The following is a 24,401-nucleotide window of genomic DNA, read 5'->3' on the forward strand; positions in this document are numbered from 1 at the left end:
CCTGCCCCTCCCCTGCTCATGCACTCTCTCCTACAAAACAAATGAATAAAGCTAAACAAAAACACCTCTCAACAAAATGGATATAGAGGGAATGGACCTCAATAAAATAAAGGATATATGACAAACCCACAGCTAACATCATACTCAATGGTGAAAAGCTAAAAGCTTTTCCCCTACAATCAAAAACAAGACAAGGAGGTCCACTCTCACCACTTTTACTCAAAAGAGTACTGGAAGTCCTACCCACAACAATCAGGCAAGAAAAAGAAATAAAAGGCATCCAAGTAGGAACAGAAGAAGCACAACTATCACTATGTTCAGATGACCTAAGACTATATACAGAAAACCCTAAAGATGACATCAAAAAACTCACGGAATTAATAAATAAATTCAGTAAAGTAACAGGATACAAAATAAACATACAGAAATCTATGGCATTCCTATACACTAATAATAAATTATCAGAAAGTGATATTAAGAAAACAATCCCATTTATAACTGCATCAAAAAGAATAAAATACCTAGGAATAAATTTAACCAAGGTGGTGAAAATTTTTTTAATGTTTATTTACTTCACACACACACACACACACACACACACACACACACACACACAGTCAAGCAGGGGAGAGGCAGAGAGATGGAGACACAGAATCCGAAGCAGGCTCCTGGCAGGCTCGAGGCTCTGAGCTGTCAGCACAGAGCTCGACGCGGGGCTCAAACCCACAAACCGTGAGATCATGACCTGAAGTCAGGCGCTTAACCGACTGAGGTAAAATCAGTCCCAGGAGGTAAAATCTAGCCTGTACATTGAAAACAATGAGCACTGATGAAAGTAACTGAAGAAGACACAAATAATTGAAAAGATATTCTTGCTCATGGATTAGAAGAGTTAATATTGTTTAAATATCCACACTACCCAATGCAATCTACAGGTTCAATGCAACACCTCTCAAAATTCCAATGTCATCTTTCATGGAATTAGATCAAATAATTCTAAAATTTGTGTGCAGCCACCTGAAGCCAAACAATCTTGACGTAGAAGAACAAAGCTAGAGGTATGCTCCCTGATTTCAAACTACACTACAAAGTTACAGTTATCAAAACAGTATGGTATTTGTATAAAAGCAGATACACAGATCAATGGAACATAATCGAGAGCCCAAAATTAAACCTGCACATACATGGACAATTAATTTACGACAAAGGACCCAAGAACATACAGTGAATGAAGGACAGTCTCTTCGAGAAATCGTGTTGAGAATACTGGACAACCACATGCAAAAGAATGATAAACTAGACCACTATCTTATACTACACACAAAAATTCTGTCAAAATGAATTAAAGACTTGAATGCAAGACCTGTAACCATAAAATTCCTAGAAGAAAACTAACAGTAAGCTCCTTGGCACTGGTCTTAGCAATATTTTTGTGGAGGTGACTCCAAAGGCAAGGGAAACAAAAGCAATAATAAACAAATGGAATTACCTCAAACTAAAAAGCTTCTGCACAGTAAAAGAAAACAATCATCAAAATGAAAAGGAACCTACTGAATGGGAGAAAATTTTTGCAAATCAGATATCCAATAAGGGATTAATATCCAAAATATATTAAGAACTCATATAACTGAATAGCTTAAACACAAATAATCCAATTTAAAAATGGGAAGAAGGTCTGAACAGACATTTTTCCAAAGAAGACATACAAAAGGCCAATACATTCATGCGATGATGATCAACATCACTAATTATTAGGAAAATACAAACCAAAACCTCAATGAGATATTAGATCACACTGGATAGAATGCTATTATCAAAAAGACAAGAAATAACAAGTGACAGGGAAGATGTGTAGAAAAGGGAACCCTTATCCACTGTTGATGGCAATGTAAACTGGTGCAGCCACTATGGAAAATAGTAGGGAGTTTGCTCAAAAAATTAAGAAAAGAACTACCATACGATCCAGCTATTCATCCAGCTATTCCACTTCTGGGAGATTATCTGAAGAATACAAAAACACTGATTCAGAAAGATATATGCACCACTGATTTCAATGCATTATTTACAATAGCTGAGAAATGAGAACAGGCTAAGCATCCTTCCATGGACAAACAGATAAAGAAGATGTGGCATACAGACACAATGGACTAGTACTCAGCCCTTAAAAAGAATAAAATCCTGCCATTTGCAACAACATAGGGATGACTCTTGAAGGTATTATGCTAAGTGAAATAAGTCAGATAAAGAAAAATACATATATTTGCACTCATATGTGGAATCTATTAACAAACAAAACAAAACACAAACTCATAGTGAACAGATTGACAGATTGATAGCCACCAGAGAAGAAGGAGGGTGGAGGGGTGGTGAGTGAAATGGGGGAGAGGGGTCATATGTATGGTGAGAGATGGTAACTAGAGTTTTAGTGTTGATCACTGTGCGGGGCATAAAGATGTCAAATTACAATGTTGTACACCTGAAATTTACATAACGTTACATATCAATTTTTCCCCCAAAATAATTTTAAAAAAGAAGAAATGTAAAACCAAACACAAAAACCTATTTGCAACATTTCCTTGGGATGTCTATTCAGTGACAGCAAGGAATTTACATTAATTTGTTCTTCTTACACCCAGAAAAGCTCCTAGAGATCATCATTTCCTTTTAAATCTATTCATGAGCCATTATTAATAAAACCATGCGAGCATTCTGATTACAATTATCATGAAATTCAATAGTTTCTAGTTACCAGAATCTACCATTGCTCCTTTGAGTCCAGTCTTCAGATATCTTCTCTGTATTTTACCACTCTTACTATTCACAATTATTCCAAAAAAGTCTGAGTCTGTAACTCATTTAATCCTAAAGACCTGAATTTAAAGGGTGTTATCCCCTAACCTACCCTGGGCTTCAAATACCTCTCATTTCTGACTAATTCTCTTTTCTGTTTGAAGATAATTCTGATTTGACAAAAACAAAACAAAAAACCAAAAAACCAACCAAGCAAAAAGCAGATAGAAGTGAAAGTCTGGAACGCAGTCTTTCTCTTTCATGTTTGCATTACATGATCTGCTCTGAATGGCAGGCCTATGGTCATTACTGATTTCCAGGAATCAAGCTATGCCTTTTAAAGTGTTTTTATTATACTGTTCACAGATGTCAATTCATTTACACTTGATTCTTCCTGACACTATTTTTAAAAGTACTTACTACTCTTTTTCATTCATTATAGGTTACAAGTCTTTTCTTCCACCTCTCATTCAAACCCTCAAACTCAAAAGACATCTTAAACAGCTTTTATGTGAATATGTATATGTACATGTGTATACATATAAATGTTCATTTATTTATTTTGAGAGAGTGACAGAGGTCCCATGCAGGGGAGGGGCAGATGGAGAAGGAGAGAATCTGTGCTCTGTCAGCACAGAGCCCAATGTAGGACTGGAACCCATGAACAACGAGATCACAACCTGAGCCAAAAACAAGACTGAGCCACCCAGGCGCTAATTTTATATATTTTTTTATTTATTTAATTTAAATTCCTTTATCTTTTCTTTCTTCTTAGAATCAGTGGCCACTGTAGAATTCTTTTTCTCCCCCTTGTTTTTTTAATTGATCCAGGTCTCCTTTAAATGTCTCCAAATGTAAGGAAGTCCCCCTTTAATATTCTTCTAATTCACTTTCTTAAATCTCATAATCATGTATCACTAACTAGGCACAGAATTTCATCCCTTAGAATTTTACAAATTCTCAGAAGTTACCAGCACTTGAAACTTACCAACAAGCACTTTCTTATTAGCTTGAATTAGCCCTAAAAAGCAGTTCCTTTCATCATTCCCACAGCCTCCTAAAATATATACTTACATATACAAGATGGATTTCTTTATATTTGAATAAGCTCTATTGTCAGGCTTAAGTTCTTATTGAAAGAAAATGGTTACAAATGACAGCAAGATCTCAGAGTTTCAAGGTTTCAAAATAATTCATGGAGAAAACATCTTTTCAATAAATGATGCTGGAATAACTAGATAGCTAGCTATACTGCGTGGGCGGGGGGGGGGGGGGGGGGTGGACTTTGACCCTTACCTAACACAGTACATAAAACTTAGCTTGAGGGACTCCTGGATGGCTTAGTCAGTTAAGTGTCTGACTCTTGATTTCGGCCCAGGTCTGATCTCACAGCAGTGAGATGGGGCCCTCCATCAGGCTGTGCGCTGACAGCACAGAGTCTGCTTGGGATTCTCTGTCTCTCCCTGCCCCTTCCCAGCTCATGCTCACTTGCATGGGCTCCCTCTCCCTCCCTCCCTCCCTCCCTCTCTCAAAGTAAATAAATAAACTTAAAAAAATTAATTTGAAATAAGTCATAGTGTTGGCAGGTGAACTGGGCGAGACCCTGGGCCCTAGGGTCTTGACTGGGTTCATCCTGAAGGCGTCACCGAAGGCACTTGGTCTTGTCATGAGAAAGAATTCAAGGATAGACAAGCAACGCAAAAGACAAGGGACACAAGCAGGAAGGTTTATTAAAGTGAAAAGTATACCCTTGTGATGTGAGAATGGGCAAGGGATGGGGGAGGATGGATGGGAGGAGAAAGAGAAAGAGAGCTGTACACCCTGGGGGCTGGGTTTCTATCTTTTATTGACAGTTGTTAACTAGGGAGTAGAATATTCATTACAGGGGAGGGGAGGCAGTATGGGTTTCCAATCATTTTCTTCCTTATTTGGCCAGGGGTTTCTGGTCACGGCACCCGCCATCTTGGGCCTGTCTGATGCAAGCAGGCTTCTTTTGGAGTGCTACCAGGACAGGCCTCTGACTTTCCCTATAGCTGGCCAAGACTTCCTCTATGTGGCCTCCAGGTAGCCTGTTAGAAACTAAGTGCCTACTCTAACAAAAGATTTGTATGTATGAGCAAAAACTATAGAACTTCTAAAAGAAAATACAGGAGAAAATCTTTATTACATTGGATGCCCAAAATGAAAACATGTTCATAAGGATTTTTATGTGAATGTTAATGTAAGTATTGTTCATAATAGATAAGACAAAATCTAAATGGCCATAAACTGGCAAATAAACAAGTATTTAATCTCTACATTGAATGCCATTCAATAACACAAACAAACAAATTTACTAATACATGAAGCAACATAAATAAAACACAAAAAGCCTCACAATGCCTAACTCCATTTGTATCAAATTGTAGAAAACACAAAATTATAGTGACAGAAAACAGGTTAGGGGCTGCCTGAGGCCAGTGACCAGGGTAAAGAGATACAAGAAAACAAGAATTTTTAGGATTCTTGATGGAACTTTTCTACATCAAGATGTGGTAGTGATGATGTGACTTTATAAAACTATCAAAATTCATCAAGCTCAGTGCTTCAAATGTATGAATTTCACTGTGTGCAAATTATACCTCAATAAATGTTTTTGGTTTTTTGGATTTTTTTTTTTTGAGAAAGAGGGAGGGAGGAAGAGGCAGACAGAGAGGGAGAGCATCCCAAGCAGGCTTCATGCTGTCAGTGTAGATAGAGTCCAATGCGGTGCTTGAAATCACAAACCGTGAGATCATGACCTGAGCCAACTCCAAGAGTTGGACGCTTAGCCAAGTGAACCACACAGGCACCCCTTCAATAAATCTTTTTTAAAAAATATTTCATAATCTCGTGTTTTTAACAATCACTAACCACTTTAAGTTTTATTTTTATTATTGAAATGTTTCGCTGTTTTTGGAGAATCTCAATTTGCCACTTCTAGGCTGTTATAAAAATCAAATAACCAAATTTACGTGAACAATATGAAAAATAATCACCAATGGGCTCTGAGTGCGGGCCTAATGGTCTCTCTAAACAGCAAACACAAGTTTCAATGCACTGACTTTGTTGCATCTACTTTGGAAACGATTTGCTTCAAGTTTTTAAATGACCTCTAAATAAAGAAAGAAATCATTCAGCGTAAGAATGGTCACAACTAACATCAAGTACCAGGTCTAGGCACCACACAGATCACAAATAACTATTCATTCTACTCTTCCCCATTTGCAAATAATACTTGAACCACACAAGCCTTATTTATAGTTCTTAACAGCACTGCATCCCGTTTCCTTTTCTTTCAGGCCATCCCACATTCTATTCCTTCTGTCTGGAATTCTCTCCACTCTTTATATGGCTGACTCCCACCACTCTTCTCATCTCAACCTGAGAGCTACCTCTTCAGGGAGGTCTTCTCCAGTTGTTCTCTTCAGGGTACCTTGATATCTTCTTCACAGAAAATACCACAATTTGTAATATTTTCTTTGTTTACTGGTTTGCTTTCTGCCTTCTCTACTGGACCCACAAATCAGTCTGGATCATATTGTTTACCACTCTATACCAGGGTCTGGCACAGTGCCTGACCCGTAACAGTGGTTCAGTAAACTTACTGTATGATTACATGAACGGATAAGAATTTTCTAATTTAATCCCAATCACAACTCTAGTGACACAAGTACCTTTGTAGAGATGAGAAAACTAAGACTTGGAGAGGTTAATATCAGAGGATAATTGTATAGCCATTAAGCAATGGTACCGCAACAGGCATCTATGTCTCCAAATCTCATGCATGTAACCAAGTGGTAATGTGTATATGCAGTGTAGCAGAATTCACTGAATTTCTACAGTGGACTATTTAAGTCTGTCCACCTAGCATCAAGTTATTGGTTGGATCCTATCATAAACTCTAAGGACTATTCAAATTATTTGCCTGGAATTTTGTTTGATCACATCTTCTTTGAAACAATTGGGCCAGCTCAATTATGAAACAGAAATATTTACTGAGCTTGATGATACTTTCTGGACTAGGCTTTAATTGGGTGCAACTAAATTTATAAACATTCCTAAACGAGAGATGCATACTTTCAGTAAATTATGTAGTATTTATACATTTGTTCTATTAACGAGTGAGCTTGCTGTCTCCCTATTCTTACACACTACTAGCTCTCATTATTTACACTTCCTGCCAAGACCCAACAGCAAAATGCCAGCTGTCCTAAGTAAAAGCTTTGAATATGCCTAGAGGCGTGGCACATACGCACCAATTAAGAAAAAACAAAGGTTATATTCAGCAATGTGAGACTTACTACAATAATTCTATTCACTGGGGGAGAAAGAAAAGCCAGAAAAAGAAAAGCAGAATGAAAGAGCTTTTGAATGACAGTGAACTTCAACAAGTGAGTCAGGGTAGTGAGTCATCCTTAAGTGTATACCTCAAAAATGCAAACAGATACTACCATAAGTCCTAAGATGCTAATTATAATCTCTGTCATAAGAGGGAAATAATGCTGCTCTATGCTGAATTCCTGTTTTCAAGGGAGTCATAGTTCTTCCCCTTACATTAGTTAGACCGTAAATGGTTGGAAGACTAGTTCCTGAAATACTGTCTGTGGATAGAAGCAGCTTTGGAATATATGAGGGTAAAGCTGCAACTTGAGGTTTAGGTAAAGTCCTGCAATGTCCTTTAGGGTGGGAATAAGATAAAGAAAATTCTTTTATGTTGGTGTAATACAATCCACATCATGCAAAGAATTCACATATACCAAGAGGAAGAACTGTTTCTTAAATTAAACATATTCTTAACTTTAATGAAACATTTATTTCCTTCCAAGGAACCCTCCCCTAATTTGCTTATTTCTACCAATGGCATTACTATGCCAGACTTTAAGTTCAAAAGCTTAGCATCATTTAACATATTTTTCTTTGACCCTCTACATGTAATTTCTTGCTAATTTCTGAATATTTTTTCAATCACCCCTTGCTTCATTTCCCCCACTGTCACACTAGTCTACGACAATACTGTAGAAAACACTGTTTTATGACAGTATAGTGTACTGTAATCCCTGTGTGTGGTCTACTGGGATAATGTGGTAGGTATGTCATAAGTAACCTGCCAATAACAATAACTAACAAAACTTGAATTTGTCAAGTCTTTCTCTATAGTAACATTCCTCGCACGAACTTGAATTTTCATGTTTCCAGCTATGGGAATTAAAGTGACAGACAGCATGTGGGCAAGTACGCCAGACATATTGAAGAATGTGTCCGTAAGAGTATTCACTCAGGTACATGTCACTTGTTATATATGTCACAACTAAATAAAAGGCTGAAAATTGGTGACCCTTAGTACGTTATGTGAATATATACTTATGGTGATTCAAGAAACCCTCGCTCTGTTAATTGGTATTAGATTTGCCTGGATATAACACAAAACTTAAAATCACAAGGCTAAGACAAGAGATGTTGATTTCTCTCCTGATGTCTAGGAACTTTAGAACTAAGTCATTAGGTCTGATACGAGGATGCTACATAGAGTCAACAGGAATTCAGGCTCCTCAATCTTTCTTCTCCATATCCTCCTTAAGGCTTATATCCTCAAAGTCACCTCATAATGCAAAGATAGTTGCCAGATCTCCAGACATCATATTTGTCTTACAGAGAGCAAGAATGAAGGAAGACAGGGGACTCGGTGTGTAGCGGGAGGAGGGTGCACCAGAGGAAGGGAGTAAAAATACTGCCTGCCCCAAATAAAAACTGCTAATAGGCAGAAAATCACCATTTCTCAGTCTCACACTGGAGTTCAGGGTACCTAGGACAGTCAGGGCCTGAGGGCCAAGATCCTACAAAAAAAACATAGGGAAGTCAACCTAAAATTTCAGCTGCTTAATTCCTCAATGTATTTGTCCATTCATAAGCAGCACAGACTGTGAGAAGCCAAGCAGAAAGTAGCAACAGCAGTTAAAAAGCTAAACAGCTGTTGTCAGTCTCAAAATCTTAAGAAGACAAAGACTGGAGTTCAGGACTCATTGATGAGGCAGGAACCTGGTAGGCACCCCAGACTTCCAAACGAAGTCACTGAATGACCATACCCTAGGACTCATGAAGAACTAGAAACAGACAAGGCCTTATAACTCCTAAAATTCAGACTTACAACACCTCAAATATGATGGACTAAGTTGCTCTGCCTCTTCTCTAATTGCCTGTCAGGAGCTACAAGTTTATCCAAAATCTCTACAGATTTTTCATATATAATAGCTACCACTTAATAAAAACTTTGCAGGCATCTGAATGGTAGCCCCTCTAAAAAGGGGGGGGGGGGCTAAAAGATAAGACAGATACTGCAGTATCAGACATATTTTTTTTTTTAATTCTATAACTAATATGTTCAGTAAGACTGGTAACAAGATGGAGAATTTCGCCAAAGATTTGGAATCTTTTCCTTTTTTTAAGAATCATGAGAATTCTAGGCCTGAAGAATACAATCACTGAAATTAAAAACTCAACAGACAGGCTTGACAGTAGATTAGACATAGCTAAAGAGAGGATTAATCATCTAGAAGACAAATCAGTAGAAAATATATCATCTGAAACAAAAAGAGAAAAAAAATGGAAAATACATGAAAGAGCAGGGGAAACACTGGAGACGTAAGGAAATGTTCTAACATACATGTAATCGGAGTCCCAAAAGGGAAGATATAGATAATGGAGGAGAAACAGTTTTAAAGAGCTAATAAGCAAGAATGGTAACCCACATATTCAAAAGGCAACATGAACTCCAAGCAAAATGCATACAAAGGAAAAAACACCTGGACATATCAGAGTAAAACCTGTGAAATCTAAAGACAAAATGAAATCTTCAAAGAAGCAAGAGACAAAAAGAAACAGATAACCTTCAAAGAAAGGAGCAGCAATAATTTAAAATTTAGCAAATTTCTAAATTGAAACTCTGAAAGAAAATAACCAGCAACTTAGAATTTCAAGCAGTTTTTAAAACATCCTTCAAAACTGAATCCAAAAATAAAGACATTTACAAACAAACAACAGACAGACTTAATGATCAGCATACATATACTAAAATAATAAAGGGAGTTTTTCAAGTGGAAGAATATGAGTCCTGGTGGAAGAACAGACATCAAGGAAGAAATAAAGAGCAACAGGAAAGGTCAATACATGGATATTAAGAATACAGGGCTTAAATATATAGAGAGAATTTAAATATACATGAATAATGCCTAAAGGCAGATGAGATATAAATGAAGCTAAAGTATTCTAAAGTTGTTAGATTTTTCTGGGAATTGGGGAACAGCTGTAACTTATTATATATTCTAGTAAGTCAAGGATGAATAATGCAATCTAGAATAACACCAAAGAGCAGCAAAAGAATTTATAACTAACAAATTAATAGGTGTCAGACTCGATAAAGAAATGTATTTGAATAATGTAAAATATGGTAAGAAATGACAGAAAAATAATTTAAAATAGGTGGAAAAATAGAAAGTCAGATTTGGACCCAAACATGACAGTAATATATGTAAACAGACTGAGCCATTCCAATTAAAAGATTTAAATAATCAGATTTTTTTAAAAAAACATATAGATATATACTACTTAGGAGAAACACATCTTAAATGTAGAGGCAGGAAGTTTGAAAGTAAAAAGAATGGGGAGAGAAATATCATGCAAACACAAATCAAAAGAAAGTATCACTGTATGCATACTTGACGAAGCAGACTTAGGAAGAATCATCACTACAGATAAAAAGGAACATTTCACAGCAACAAAAGAACCGATCTATGAGGAAGACATAAGGATGAAGCTAATAACATAAGTTCAAAATACATACAGCAAAAATTGGCAGAATTAATAAGAAAAACAGACCAATTCACAGAGTGGGGAATTTTACTGTCCAGAAAGGTCAGGAAGAGTCTTAGACCTCTCTAGATCTCTCCTTAACAACAAATCAACTACACTCAATATTTTCAGTCAATTACTCTTGCTCTCAACTTCAGGGGTACCACCACCAACTGATAACCTGTATATTTTATATTCCTTTTGTGAAAGAAAAAAAGCCCATTGACTACTTCCTTTCAAGTCATAACCAGAGGATTTTAGAAGAATTCTAAAACAACTCCATATCCTCAAAAGAGTTTTAACAGATGACTAAAAGCCAAACATGCAACTCATTATCAGTTATGGATATCATTAATTATACATCAGACTAACTTTGCTGAATATTTTGCTTTCTGTACTAAACCTCCTTCATGTTAATTATTTTCATGCTCACTCAGCTCAGTTATTCATTTACAACTTCATTCAACATTATTAAAGAGAAACCTGAAACCATCTGCTTGGTCAAAGCTAGACAACTTCTCAGTAGTAGGAAGACTTAAAGAATAGTCACAAGAAGAGACGTATGGAGTCCAATATCACAAAAGCCAACAGTATGATCCCAATACAATACAACAGCAATGAAAATTAGTTTCCACTTTCCCTCTTTATGATACAACCATAGCAACTATACATGGATGGTAAAGTCTACGCATTTCCCTAAATTTATTCTCCTTAACACAGGAATTTAAACTGGTGTGAATACTCTAGTTCAAAGACGACTTGTGATTTTAAAAGCAAATTTTAAATTGGATTATCACCAAGGTGAAATTGGAGTCATGGGGCTGAAAGTCTGGCTAAAGTGGATTAAAAGAAAATGGAAGTTGGGGCGCCTGGGTGGCTTAGTCGGTTGAACATCCAACTTCAGCTCAGGTCATGATCTCACGGTTCATGGGTTCGAGCCCCGCCTCAGGCTCTGTGCTCACAGCTTAGAGCCTGGAGCCTGCTTCGGATTCTGTCTGTCTGTCTGTCTGTCTGTCTCTCTCTCTCTCTCTCTCTGTCCCTCCCATGCTCATTCTCTGTCTCTGTCTCTCAAAAATAAATAAACATTTAAAAAATAAATAAATAAATAAAATAAATAAATAAATAAATAAATAAATAAAGAAAGAAAGAAAGAAAGAAAATGGAAGAGGAGAAACTGAGTACAAACAACTCCTTGGAGGAGCTTTACTGCAAAGGGAAACAAAGAAATGGAATAGCTGCTGGCAAGGGAGCAAAGTCAAATGAAGTCATTTTTCATTGGACAAGAGAAATAACAACACATGGCACAACGATGGCAAGGACCCGTCAGAGGAGGGACACTGATGACACAGAGAAAGAACAGACAGCTGAGTGAGCTTCGTTTCCGGGCGGATGACAGGGCAGAGAATTCAGCGCACTAGGAGAGGGGCCCCATTACAAAGGAGCTAGAGTTCACCTAGAGTAGGAACAGGCACAGTACAGGGGTCCAGCGGATGGGATGTGGGTAACTCTGACCATGTTAGTTAGTCCTCTGAAACAAGAAGCTTCAACTTTCTCAGTAAAGAAGAACAATAACCAGCTGAGAACTGGGTACGGGGAAGAGATGTTGAAGGTCTGAGAAAAGGGAAAAGCCCACCTAAAGTTCATGATAATGAATTTAAATTACAACTAGTCAGAATGTTGTGATGTGTTCTCCAGCCACAACCAGCTGCACAGGTACAAAGTGGAGGCAAAGTTGACCAGAGCCTATTGTAAAGCACCCAGTCCGTTTCACTACCAAAAAGACTCTGAAGCCTTGCCCTCTTCTTCCCCACGTCCCCCTGCCCCCTGACTCAATCCCCTTGACTCAATCCTTCTACAAGAATACGCACTAAGGTCCCTGCACAGGAGAACATCGTCATGTCCAGGATCTGTCTCCTCAGGTTCTCTCACCTTGTTTCTTCCCCATGAGTGAGTCCCAAGATGATGAATCCTGTATCTGTGTCCCTCCACCCTATACCACCTGAATGCTAGACGCATCCTGCTGCTTACAGGATGTCTACACCTGGATATCTATAGGATAAATCTCAGGATGTCAAAAATAACCCCTGACAGTCTGCTCCCGATTTGTGGTTGTGGAATTCCCAACACACATCACACACCCCCATCCACGGAACCCACCATCAAGACACACTACACCTCCCCAAACACACCCGTCCTTTTACAACCTCACAGCTCTACAGATTATTATATCTAACTCACTTCATTAACTTTATATAAACTATACCCACTTAATCCTAGTCATATTGAAAGTCACATCAAACTGAAGTTCCTAAAGAACTCAAACAGATCCAGCCCTCCTCTGCTACACACATAAAACAATACAGCATTTTTTTCTGGAGTTTTCGTGACAGTATCTAAGTTCAAAGTATAATTTCTACAACTAACCATAGCTTATTTTGTTTAATATTAGTTCATGTTTTGTAATTGCCTAGATGAACACATTCCAATCAACAACATTATTTAAAAACAAAACAAAACAAAAAACCTACTTCTGAATTTAAAAAATCATAAAAAACCAATGCAAGCCATCAAGTCAAGCTTGGTCACATACTTCTATAATAATGACAGGACAATCTTCAACTACTGGAAATAAGAGACTGCCAAATTCTCTAAGCTAAAGGTCCAAGCGCAGCAATGAAGGGAAGTCCCCAGTGAAGGAAGCAGATTTGTGTGTGTATGAGTGTGTGCACCTCAAGCACCATGCAGGCAGTACATACAACATAGTATACTAACTAGCGGGGTTTCTGAATATTATAAATGTGTGCAAATGCTTTAGGCTGTTTAAATTAAAGGCAATATTTACTAGTCCAAATAATAATTTCTACTTCTTACCTTGAAGACACATGAACAGGAAAATCAGAAATTCAAAACAACATAAAAATAAGAATATAGCTTAGTCATTTTTTGAGTACAATAAAACATCAATTTTAAAATCATTTTTGAGGGGCACCTGGGTGGCTCAGTTGGTTAAGTGTCCAACTCTTGATTTCAGCTCAGGTCATGATCTCATGGTTCATGAGATTGAGTCCCGAATTGGGTTCCAATGTGACAGCATGGAGGATTCTTTCTCTTTCTCCCTCTCTCTCTCTCTCTCTCTGCTCCTCCTCCACGCTCACGTGCTCTCACACAAAATAAACTTTAAAAAAATAAATCAGAAAAAGATCATTTTCCAAACCATTCAGTAATTCAACATCTAAAAGTGTATACATAGTGCATCCCAAGCACGTAGTATAAGACTTTCTACAGCCTAGAGAATTATAATCACTTTGCGGTAGTACAAAGTCTCATTTTTCTCTCCATTACTACAACTTAACATTTATGGAGCTCCAAATACGCATATCCTCTAAGCAACATTACAATAATATATGGAAAAATAATGCATTAAGCTCAAAGCTACTTTGATTTCTTGAGCAATCATAAAGTACATCCTAAACATCTTATAAACACAAACCTATGTAAACTGATTACAGAGAGAGACGATGGCTTTCAGTTAGGTGGGGAGGAGAGCCCCGCGTCGCTCCCGTGACGAATTCTTCTTGATTGTGAACAGCAGCTCTACCACTTATCAGCAATTTGATCTTAACCTCCCTCAGCTTCATTTCCCTTATTTGTAAAACTGAGATACCACCATACCATGCAAGGTTGTTTTAAGGATTTAGGATCTAGTCTATAAAGCCAGTAGCAGTTGCACATGGGAAAAGACCGGAATGGTAGACAATAAATTTTAACAGAGATCTTTCCTAAGGAAATTAGAGGATGTCCAAAAAAATCTTTCCGAGTGTTCTGTGTTGTCCAAGTTTTCTTGGACACGAAGGATAATAATTCTATAAAAATGAAATGAAAAAAATAAAAAGTCTTGTTTTGTTCCCCAAAAGCACAATGTATTATGCAAATCTCAAATTTCCTATTATCCCACAGAAGAACAGTCACTATCTGAGTTCTCACTGTGTGCCAGATACATCCCATAAACTATCTCCACTTGATGTTCACACAGCTACCTATGAATATGTCATCTCGGCAACTGTAAAATATGTACTAATATTAAGCAAAATAGGCTTTTAAATGTAAGAAAACTGAGGATCAGAAAAGTCACTCAGCTAGTACATGACAGTGCCGGGATTCAAACCTCAGTCCCACTTATCCGCTCTAGACACATTACAATGGTTAATCATGAATTTGGCAACAAAGGCAAAAAGCAAAAATTTTTTTTCTTCTTATACAACCCTGCCCTAAAACATCCTGTGTCCTTTCTTTACTACTGTAATAAATTTCTCTAAAAGAAAGAGGACACTATCGGCTTATCTAGATCCCTAGAGATTTAGCAAACTTCACACATCAAGCCCCAGCGAATAACTGAAATACAGCTAACCAAAGAAGAAGAAAAGACCTCTAAAAAAATCAGTGTGCCAACAATAATAAAGTTCATGTACATTCTTAAAACATCTCTTACAACTTTCATTCAGAACTAATTTATCCTATCTTTATTCAGAACTACTTTTAGATGTAGTTTAAAAAGCAGGTTGATAGTTGCTTCACTCCCAAGTCAAAGAATATTAAAGCAAAAAATGAGACTAGGAAAGACTATTAGAGGCAGATGCACTGATAACGTACAAGTAACTGCCCGCCCAAAGAATCAGAAAGTTAAAAAATTTATAAGGAAGATTTAAATAGCATTTAATCTAAATCTACCTGGAGTACATTCAGCAGCGCTAAGTATCTCCCTAGGCCCTGAGTTACTCAGAAAAAAGTATCTAGTATAGTCTACGGCATAAAATGACAAAATAAAATTCTAAGTAGTTTCATCCAGAAAGTTGATATATCAAAGTCTGTGCTTCAAGCATCCAAAAAAATTACACTATAGAATACTTCATTTCCTAACTGAACAGTTATCACACACTTGTAAACTGTTCAAACAATACAGATGTGTATAAAGGAAGTGAAATCTCTTTCCCCCAAACTGCCTTCCCAAACCCATTTCCCAGTGTTAACTGTTCTTCAGTGTGTTTCCATCCAGTCTTTTTCATCTTCATATTCCAAAACAGATAAAATCACACCAAATACACACACACACGCACTCATGCAGAAGAACACGTATATCCACACGTACATACGTACGTACAAGAGGGCAGCAAAGAGAACCATACTATGCATACTGTTCTGCAATTTTCTCCTCACATATATTTCATGGCTGTTTTCCAGATCTGTTCATATCAATCAAGCTTATTATCTTTAATGGCCGGCTGTACTGTGCTCCACTGAATGGACAGATCACTGTGTACTAATCTTTCTCCTACTGAGTTATCCAAGTAATTTCAGGTGGTTTCATATTATGTGAATAACGCTGCACACAGACCTTTATGCACATAAGCAGGAACAGTATGTTCTACAAAACAGAATCACAGCTTTGAAATGATGGGCCAGATAAAACATGACTTTTAATTCTGATAAAGAATACGAAACTGCCCACCAAAAAACATACCAAACAATGTGTTAGTACCTCTTTCATCACACTGAATATTATCCATATTTCTGAATTTTAGCTAGTCTTGGGCACACATGAGATTTCATTACCGTTTATATCTGCATTCTCCAACAAACACTGCTAGTTGTGTATCCCATATTCCTACATCTCCCTTACTGCTAGAACCCCAGTTTTTCAGCAAGAATGTTTCAAGTTAAAAAATACTTGCTTCTCCGGCCACCTTGCAGCCATGTGATACAGTTCTGGCTAGTGGTTTAAGGAAGTGTTTATGCTTTCTTTATCCAGGTGACACCCATTCTGGAGTTCCCCTTCTCCTTTTCCTCCTGGCTCTTGGACCTAAAGATGGAGACGAAGCAGCTCTCTTGCAAACGTCAGGACAAAGACTGAATGTGACTGAGGAGAAGAATGCAAAGCACTGGCTTACTTAAGGCCCTTACTCCACCACTGTAACTGCCCTACAGAGTGTGCCCACCCTGGACTTCCAGGCACTCTGCCTGATTTTAAGCACAGTGGTTACACAAATCTATACATGTGCTAACTGCATAAACCACACACACACAGACACACACACACACACACACACACACACACACACACTGCATATAAAACTGGTGAAATCTGAATAAAGTCTGTAAGTTGCCAATATGTCAATATCCTGGTTTTCATATTTAACTATAGTTCTGTAACACGTTGCCATAGGGGGAACTGGTGAAGGGTACATGGGACCTCTCAGTACTATGTTTTGCAACCCGCTGTGACTCTGAAATTGTTTCAAAATTTTAAAAATACATGGTCCTATTTGAAAACCCATAATCAATATACTCTTTCTCACTCTTCAAATTTCTCCCAGCAGAATCTGAATGAACTTTTCCTTTCCTTTCAACTCTACTCCAAACCCCACATTTCCAATCAAGGTTTCAGAGGCTAATCAATGCATAAGAAAGTCACTGCTTCCCCCCACCCAATTCTGCACAGACAATTAATTCCTAGACACCAAGAAATCAGCCCACAGGATGCCAAGATTATCAAGTATAACCATTCCAAAGGTTTTCATTCACATGTGTGATTGTTTACAGAAAGATAAGGGCTTTCCCACAATTACTTAAAATTTCAAGGAATATTAAAATGTTCTTAAGTAGCAATTTAGATGAGCCCAAGTCAGATTTCCAAAGTACCGCATCTATATTGTGTTGGATGTTTTTGGTAACCATAGTGATGTAACTAGCAGGTGTTCAGGTAACAGTCATCAAAAGCTCACATGACTAGGTAGCAAAATGACCTTTATTAACTACTGCATCTGTGTCTGCCAAATAGAAGAGAAACAATACTCAAGTAGCCTGTTTTTTAAAGGGCAGCAAGTTCTGTGACCATAGACACTGCAGTACTTTTCAATTGCACTCCGATTATATCAAGATAGTGGGTACAAATAAACATTTAATTCCAAGTGGCATTCTAAGTAAAACAACTCACTGCAAACCTAATTGTTCTCTAGAGAATGTTTATAAAATCTACTGGGCAGTCTGTTTCAGTAATAAAATAATATAGAGTGAGAATCAAATCCTCTCAGTCATTAGGCAACTGACTAAATATACCAATTATCTATTATCCAGGTGCATTCATCTCTTTGCTGATAAAGAGATTTGTTTGGAGAAACAAATACCGGGCAAGCTCATGAACCACTGCATTCTTCAGAATTAACTTTTCTTCAAAATAAAAAATAAAAAAAAAGAATTAACTTTTCTTCAAAACAATGAATGAGCGAATGAGGTCCTTGCCCTCAAGAAGGTCACAGCTTAAAAAAGGCACAACCCTTTTAAAAAGTAAGCATAAGGACATGTGTTATAAGAGAATAAGCAGAGATCGATGCAAAGCGTTACTCTAAATCACTGTCAGGTAGAACTCAGTACACCTCTGTCCTACCAGTTCCCAACTATCCCCCAACGCCATCTCTAAGAAAACTAAGAAAGCAAGAAAGGATGTTGATCACTGTCTTAGAGAGGCTGTCTGAGGATCCCTACTTACACTGCAAGCCCATGTATAAATCTGACTCACATTACCGGTTTTATAATACCCACTCTTTTCTCCATCATATAATATATAATACAAGGTAACTGGCACCACATATATTTGTGACAGGACACGTAACCCAAAATGCAGCTGTCCACAGATAATTATGGATCTGTCACTGCTATTCTTTTCCATTAAGCAAAATGTAGTAACAGAGATTCCGTAAGATCTTATACCACAGGCACACACCATCTACAGAAGTCTACACTCAAGTTTTTACACGTTTTTCCTCATATTGAGACAGTAACTTGTTTAAAGTGAAAAATAACCTAAATTATACCCAGATGTCATTACTATAAAAAAATTAAAACTACATTTTGCATGTTTTTTTTTAATGTTTATTCATTTTTGAGAGAGAGACAGAATGTGAGTGGGGGAGGGGCAGAGAGCGAGGGAGACACAGAATCTGAAGTAGGCTCCAGGCTCTGAGCTGTCAGCACAGAGCCCAGTGCAGGGCTCGAACCCATGAACCACAAGATCATGACCCGAGCAGAAGTTGAACGCTTAACCAACTAAGCCACCCAGGTGCCCTACTTGTTCTGTTAGGTGGTACTTTTTTTCCTTTTGATTTGACTTTTTTTCCCCTTTGTTATATCCATGTGATAAATCCTTGAGTATAATCAAGAAAAACACAGAAAGAAGCAATAAACGACAGACCAAAGAGCGTGCAAGACAATTTAAAGAAGTGAGGAAACCAAGATAAAATCAGCATCCTTTAAGAATGTATCATCCAGGAGCCCCTGAGTGACTCAGTCAGTTAAGTGTCTGACTCTTGATTTTGGCTCAGGTCATGATCTCAGGGTCGTGAGATAGAGTCTCACTCTCAGGGTCAGGAAATGGAGCCTGCTTGGGATTCCCTCTCTCTTCTCTCTCTCTTTCCTCCTCCCCCACCACACACTCACTCAGTCTCAAGCTCCTCACTCTCTCACGCTGTCTCGAAGGAAGGAAGGAAGGAAGGAAGGAAGGAAGGAAGGAAGGAAGGAAGAAAGGAAGGAAGGGAGGAAGGAAAGAAAGAAGGAAAGAAGGAAAGAAGAAAGAAAAGAAAAAGAGAAGAATGCACCATTCAGAAAATCAACACATGTGTCACCAAAGGGTGCTCCACATGTCACCATGTTGTAGGGTTGTGACCTCCAGTGACAAGAACTATTACCCAGATCCTCCCGACTGAGACAAATACAGACAAGTAGAGTCTTGAGACATGGGGCACATTTCTGATACTGACATCACAGATGGCAGAATGGGTTTTGAATTCCCTTTACTTCAGAAATTACTTGAACAAATGTGTTTTGATATTAATAGAAATACTGATTGCATTTCAAAATCTGAAGATTTTTTTATTCATCAAGCATACTCTGAGCATTTACTAAATGCACACATCCTAACACTACACATTCTGGGAGAGCTCCTACACCATTTCAAGAGGGAAACCATCACCATTAAATATTTTTAACAACTAAGGCAGTGATTTTAAAAAATGGAACAAAGGGCTAGAAGTGACGGTAGTGGAAAGTGAGTTGGGATGGGTAGGACGGAACTCCCAAAATGCCCATCAAAGGAGACCATCCTTCACCCTGAGAGCAGTGAGGACTCACAATGAATTTTTAAGCTCAAACGTATGACCGAAACATTGTTCTAAATGGTGATCCAATATAAAAATGAAAAATGCATCCAAACAGGTTGGTATACATAATTTTTTTTCTCAAATGGGCAATGAAAAATACATTAAAGGCAAAAATATCATCATTACACATTACTAACTATAAAGTGTAATAAATCTGAACACACAACACACATTTGTTTACTTAACAAACACACAGATACTATGTGCCAGGTGCTGTTCTAAGCACTTTACAAATGTTGATTCATTTAATCCCCATTAACAACCTTATGAGAATGTCTGTGTGCTGTTATTAATCCAAATGTACATAGGAGGAGACTGAGGCACAGAGAAATTAAATAACTTGCCCAAGTTCACATGACTAGATGGTTGTGGATTCAAGATATGAATCCAGGCAGTCTGGCTAGACAGTCTGCCCAGTAGGGTCCAACAGAACTTTCTGCAACGTGGCTACTGGGCACTTACCATGTGGCTAGTATGATTAAGAAACTGAATTTTTTATTTTTTATTTTTTTAATGGTTATTTATTTTTAAGAGAGAGAGAGAGAGCACGAGCAGGGCAGAGAGAAAGGGAGACACAATCTGGAGCAGGCTCCAGGCTCTGAGCTGTCAGCACAGAGCCCGATGCAGGGCTCGAACCCACAAACCATGAGATGGTGACCTGAGCCAAAGTCAGACGCTTAACCAACTGAGCCATCCAGGCGCTCTGGAACCGAATTGTTTCATTTTCCTTAATATTAATTATTTAAGTTATTAAGTTACTTAAGTTTTATTTTCTTTAAGGTGTTTAAGTTTAAATAACCATGCATTAGTGGCTAGTGTACCATGAGGGACAGAGTTCAGACAATGCTCTTAATTACCATGGAGTACGACCTTACTGACAAGCAAGAAAGGAAGGTTACTCAGGATGTCCACTGCATTCAATTTTAGTTTATACAATCCGAAGAAAACTTTTCAAAGAATTTAGACTTTCAAGCAATAACTGATTGCAAAATTTACTGCCTTACTTCCATAATTCTTTATCATAGTTGAGACAATGACACACTGGACCAATGAGCTAAATAACATGGACCCATTTTTCTTTAAAATAATGTACTTTAAAACAGCTTGCTAATTAAAATCTATACACAGAAATATACTTCCCTAACACAATGTTCTGATAAAACTGTTATCAATTATCTGTGCCCATAACACATACACAATTTCAAATATCACATTTCTCAATTTAAAGAATAAATGCACTGCTTAAAGTTTTCCAAGTGTAAGTGAAATGAAACTGTTCAAAAGACTACCCATCACTATACTGAGTCTGACCACTGTGCACAGAGAGCACTGTCTTCTCTCCTGGACACAAACGCTTATCAGCAAGTTTAGTAGCCATCGAACATATCAGGAGTGCAATATCAGTGGCAATAACAACAAAAATAACAGAACCAAGGAAAACATTAACAGCAGCTAATGCTGAGCTCTTACTACATGCCAGCCACCGTGCAGGCCCTTTATATGCCTGATCTCAATCCTCACGACAGTCTTGCAAAGTACGTCCCATGATCATCCCTACTCCAGGAAAAGAATCTGATGCACAGGGACGTAAGTAACTCGCCAAAGGTCACACAGCTAATAAGTGAGAAACAGATACAGGGTTGAGACCCCAGTCTGCCTGAATATAGTCCATGATCTCAATTAGCCTCGTCTGTGCTGCCTTTCTCTTGATTAAGTCACATTACTGTATATCGACATAGCAGTAAACTGTAAAAACTCTCTGAAAGTTTTTATACTTAAGCTTATACTTTCTAAGACTTCTGCAACCCAATTTACTATGTGTGTGTGTAGAAAACAGTGAAGACAGCCAGGTGAGCATTATGAATCTGATATTTTAATCTAAGAGGTCATCACAAAAAAACAAAAATGGCTTTAAGAAAAATAACAGAATATGAATGTCAGTGCTGAGATCTTAGAGAACACCTCATCATAGAACAAATGGAAAACACCATGACACGCAGAGATTTACTGACTTGCCACATGATGGTAGAACTAGATCATAGGTCTTCTGATTCCCTAACCATCAATGTCCCTCCCATCCTATTGTAACAGCCACATCTGTGTTTTAACTCAGGATAAAGACTATTCCTCATTAAGACTACCCAACCCCAACAATAACAAAATATACTGTAATAGGGCTTGAGTTGCATGCTAAGAGATTCTGCTATTTAAAATATATACTTTTGGATACACACTAGTGAGGATTGCTTTGACTATAAGTAATAAACCAAGAAGTGTAGAGGGAAGTGAGGTGGTGCAAATGCTCACTGGTCCCAGTGCTTTCACCAAAGACCAGACTTCTACATTTCTCTTCCACCATATCGCTTCTGTCCTCACGGTCACATCATGGCTGCTACAACTTCAGGAATTACATTCACGTTCCAGATAAGAAAAAAAGATGTAACAAGGAAGCAGAGATGACCAACTATCTCAGAAAGCAAAACTTTCCCAGAAATCTCTAGCTGACTTTTACTTCCATCGCAGAAAAATACCGTTTAATTGGTTTGTTTTGTTTTTTTTAATTTTTTTCAACGTTTTTATTTATTTTTGGGACAGAGAGAGACAGAGCATGAATGGGGGAGGGGCAGAGAGAGAGGGAGACACAGAATCGGAAACAGGCTCCAGGCTCCGAGCCATCAGCCCAGAGTCTGACGCGGGGCTCGAACTCACGGACCGCGAGATCGTGACCTGGCTGAAGTCAGACGCTTAACCGACTGCGCCACCCAGGCGCCCCTAATTGGTTTGTTTTTTAACAAACAGTATCACTCCAAACAAAATCAAAATCCTGTTATTAGTAAAGATTTGAAGGAGACAGGATACTGGGTGGGCAATGAACAGTATATGCCACAAGTAGTCATTTCTCAACTTCTCATTAGTTCTTTTTTGGTCAAAAGCTTGAAACTTTTTGGGGCGCCTGGGTGGCTCAGTCGGCTGAGCGTCCGACTTCAGCTCAGGTCATGATCTCACACTCCATGAGTACGAGCCCCGCGTCAGGCTCTGTACTGACAGCTCAGAGTCTGGAGCCTGCTTCAGATTCTGCGTCTCCCTCTCTCTCTCTCTCTCTGCCCCTCCCCTGCTCATGCTCTGTCTCTCTCTGTCTCAAAAATAAACAGAAACATTAAAAAAAAAAAAAGCTTGAAACTTTTTGTAAATCATAAAAAAAACTTCAAACAAACAACTAAATCAAGAATACTACCTGCTGTAACTTCAGTTTCTCAAACTTAGTCAATGTGTGCAGCAAAATACATCCACTTTAAATATAAGCTGAAAACCATGATCTTTCAGCTAAAAACCATGATCTATCAGACAGTACAAAATATCTCAAAAGGAATCCCACCTTTCTCTGTCCACTGTTACGTTATTAGCTACAATATTTCATTTAACTTAAGATCAGTTTCTGACAATCTTAACTCTTTTCCAAAGCACAGCTAAAAGACAGAATGGAAGCAAAATTGTTCAGAGCCAAAACATTTACCGTTGACCCTTGAACGACATGGGTTTGAGTTGTACAGGTCCTACACAGATGTTTTTCAGTAAACACAGTGGAAAACTTTTTGGAGATTTGAGACAATCTGGAAAAATTCACAGACAAATCGCATAGCCTAGAAATATCAAAAAAATTAAGTAAAAGGTCTGTCATGAATGTGTAAAATATATGTAGACATTAGTCTATTTTATCACCTGTTACCATAAAATATATACAAATCTATTATAAAAAGTTAAAATGTATCAAAACTTAGGTACACACTTACAGACCATGCATGCCACCACTCACAGTCAAATGTAAACAAATGTGGAGATTAAATCACAACTGTATAAAATTAACCAGAAGGGGAAAGGCAATCTGTGAAGCCATCGCCACAGCCATGCCAGCAGATGTGAAAACCTTACACTTTTCATGAAATACCTTTTATCTCATGTTGAAAATGCTGTACTTATGTGGGTACAGGATTGCTGTAAGAAAGGAATACCTACAGAATCTAGTATGATTGGAGAAAAAGCGAAGTCATGATGTGACAACTTAAAGCAAAAAGAGGATGAAGGATCTAAAGCCAGAGAATTTAATGTCAGCACAGGATGATTTGATAATTCTAGAAAGAGGTTTGGCTTAAAAAACATCAAGATAACAGGAGAAGCAGCCTCTGCCAGCCAAGAGGCAGCAGACGAGTTCCCAGATGCCATTAAGAAAATCACTAAGACAAGGTATCTGCCTGACCAGGTTTTTAATGCAGATGAAGTGCCCTATTCTGAAGGGAAAAAAAAAAAAAAAAAAAAAGAATGCCACAAAGGACATTAGTAAGGAAGAGAAATAAGCATGAGGATTTAAGGCAAGAAGGGACAGGCTAACTTTACCGTTTTGTGCAAATGCAGTCAGGTTTATGACCAGACTGTCCTTATCTAGAAAGCCTGGGCTTTGAAGGGAAAAGATAAACACCAGCTGTCAGCCTTTTGGTTGTACAACAAGAAGGCCTGGACAACCAGGACCCTTTTCTTGGA

The 24,401-nt window shown here is 37.9% G+C and overlaps 1 protein-coding gene across 6 annotated transcripts in view; it reads right to left on the minus strand.

Annotated features, from left to right (window-relative positions):
• USP6NL (USP6 N-terminal like) overlaps positions 1-24,401 on the minus strand; it is a 231,354-nt gene that overhangs the window by 104,498 nt on the left and 102,455 nt on the right. The gene's annotated exons all lie outside the window — the stretch shown is intronic.

Source organism: Acinonyx jubatus, chromosome B4 (genome assembly GCF_027475565.1).
Source record: "Acinonyx jubatus isolate Ajub_Pintada_27869175 chromosome B4, VMU_Ajub_asm_v1.0, whole genome shotgun sequence".
Lineage (NCBI taxonomy): Eukaryota > Metazoa > Chordata > Mammalia > Carnivora > Felidae > Acinonyx > Acinonyx jubatus.